Genomic DNA, 3,075 nt, shown 5'->3' with positions numbered 1-3,075 from the left:
TCAAACGTCCGAGCGGAGCAGGAACCGCCGCTCCCATAGGCTCGCCGGGTCGCTGCAAGGCACGCTACGATTGGGTGGTTTGGCGGCGAACTGGCCAATCGAATCGCTCGTGCTAGGGGGGGCGGGCGTTCAAGCCCCTCCCTCCGCCCCGCCCCGGCCCGCCCCCTGCGGCCCTCTCGTGCCGCGCGCTGATTGGCGGCGGCGCCGGTTAGGGGTGGTGCGCGACACCGCGGGTGACCGGGGCGGCCGCCGGTTCGCGCCCCGCCTGCTTCGGATACCACCCGGGCCGGGTCCCCCCGCGAGCTCGCCGCTCCGGCGAGCGCTTTAAAAAGCTTTGGCTTGGCAAAGTGGTGGCGTCTGGGGCTGTGCGTGTTGAGGAGCAGCAGCTGACGGTCATTTCTGTACAGAATGAGGAGTTAAAAGAAACCAAAGAAGAAAAATTCCTAGGTGGAACCCCTTCATTCCTGAACGCTTCCAACTATGCTAGCAGCGAAGCTGGAAAACCTCCCCCAGCAGGGCTTTTAAGTAATTGGTGCAATGATGTTGCGGAAAGACCCCTTGGGGTCGTGGTTTCCCGCGTTTCCCTCCAGTGCAGGGTTTCCATAACACCGTTGGTGGGCAGTGGGCGGGATGGGCTCGGGATCAAATCCGGCAGCCCCGCGGCCGGGCTGTGTCCCGCACACCCTCCCCGAAGCCAGAGCCGCTGGCGGGTCCCAGCCAGGATGGCTCTCCTGGCTGCCGTCTCAGGACTGCGATAGACAAATCCAATGCCAGGTTTTAAAGGTTTTATTGCCGTTGGGCATCAAGTAGTAGAGAGCTCTTCCGTTTGCCAGCCCTTTTATGCTGATACTATCCTTATCGATCTTTCTGTAATGCAAGCTGTGATATAGAAAATGCCACAATATTATTTCAAAATAATTTACTGAACTCTGACTGCAGCATACCATCAGTTGTGCTAGAGTCACAAGCAACATGGTGAAGCTCCATAACATGTGCTCGTACCTTCTGTTGCACCAACATTTTGTCTGATAGCATGAGGAAGATATCTTAGGCATGAAATACACAGTCTCGCACAAAACTATAACTTATAATTTGCCCTTTATGCACGTTTACAGCAACATCCAGATCTTGTTCTAGAATGTTTTGCCTCTGTGAAACACAGTTGGGTGAGTAAGGAAACTAGCAAAATTTCACCTCTCTTAGAGGCATTCAAGTTCTCAAGTAAGCCTTTTTCCATAGTAAAAGCTTACTTCAACATTTGTTGAAGTTAGGATTTAGAGAAAGTGGTAATGGAGAGCTATTTTTAACTGTAGCATCCAGCAAGGTCAGCGTGATCTGATGAGCCAAAACTCCAGCCCTGAGGAGTCACTCATGCAGTCCTTGTGTTTCATTAAGGCCTATGATGAAATTTGTTGAGGTTCGTTTCCAGAAAAGCATAATGGAAGGGCTTCATTTGCTAATGGATTTTAGTAGTCATGAAGGAGTGTGTGGTTTCAGAAATATGTTTTCATAATCAATTTGGTTGAAAATATCTATGATAGAGTCTTTGCTTGTAAATAGGGTTAAATTTGGGGTAAAAGCTGCATTTTATAAGATCTGCTAGAGCACTGGCCTCAGAGCTTGTCCCAACACTACTCCTTTTTTTGAGTGCTAAACTGAACCTGACATCTGGCTGTAATCTCATATTGGTGACTAATGGCTACACCAAAGCAAGGCATAATTTATTTTCCCTTTTCACAACAGGCTTTTCTGCAGGATCATAGCTAAAGAAGGATTTTGTAATAAAACAAAGTGTTCTTGGACAAAGGGGAGTAAAGTCGTTACTCTACAGGAGGGACAGTGGCATTTTAGTCATGAAATATGGCAAGATGTCTGATCACAGGACTTCCTCTACACAGGACTTTGACTACCTTCTTCTGAGGTTTTAAGAGGCTGTATATCTAAGAGTGAGGAAAAAGCTCCTCCAAAGATCAGCTTCAGATGACCAAATCCAAATGAGCTCTACTGACCCTTCTAACTAGTAAAAACCAGGCTCCAAATTTCCTTGTTTTTTTATTTTTTTTTATTTTTGTGATTGAAGTAGGGTGGCAAGAAAGTAGAACTGCTACAATGTTTTGTAATGCTTGTCAACATCTAACTTTTCAACAAGGCTTTGTTGAAAAGTTTTAGGTTTGTCTGGTTCACATTAGAAAAAGAGCACAAGCTTCTTGTCTCAGAGACAATAATTTATTAATCAAAATGAAGGATTGACATATGCTTCTATCATGCTGTTCATGTTAATTTGTATTGCACACTGCTGGTGAAAAATGTGATAAATCTTTATGCATAAAATAGTTTTTTAAGTACATGACTACCATTGGCACATGGAACATAGCCTTTATATGTGTGTTTATCTTTCAGTCTTACATCTTTGGGAAAATGCAGACATTGGAAAATTGAGGAAGTCTGCAATGGGTACTCAAACCAGTCTTTGTGATGCAAACATCTACCGCTACTTCATAATTAGATGGATAAAAAGCAAGGGAAATCAAATAGTATTAAGCTGATTACTAGTATAACGACATAATTGTAGATAGTTAGAGAGCAATGAAATGACAATAATTACCCTATTCCCACACTGTGGATTTTATGGAATATCCGATAAAAATTCCCATTGAACTTTCTGATTTAGAGTTGTGTTTAAAAAATACCATCCATCTTTCATGTCGGATTCTATTGTACCATATAGCATACAATTATTATCACAGAGGGAAGGAGATTTTTCCATGCTTTTTTGACCCCATGTGTTCATCTGCTGCTCTAGCAAAGCAAATGACGCAGCAGTGATTAAAGCCAGGAAAAGTATAGTTATCTGTTCAAACTGAGAATTAGTTTTGAAACTATTATTTTTCTGTGCTTTTTTAAAGGAAAGAGGGAAAATGGAGGCAGAAGGCTGAACTGATTTAAGGGCGTTAATATATCTAATGACAAAAGTTCATCTCTTTTTTCTTTGAAACAGCTTTTGAGGAACTCAGAGTTCAAAGTAAAAATCATCTAATTTATATGAAAGAGTAATGAATTTTTAGTGTTTTCTGT

This window comes from Pithys albifrons, chromosome Z (genome assembly GCF_047495875.1).
Source record: "Pithys albifrons albifrons isolate INPA30051 chromosome Z, PitAlb_v1, whole genome shotgun sequence".
Lineage (NCBI taxonomy): Eukaryota > Metazoa > Chordata > Aves > Passeriformes > Thamnophilidae > Pithys > Pithys albifrons.
Note: the sequence above shows the minus strand (reverse complement) of the source record.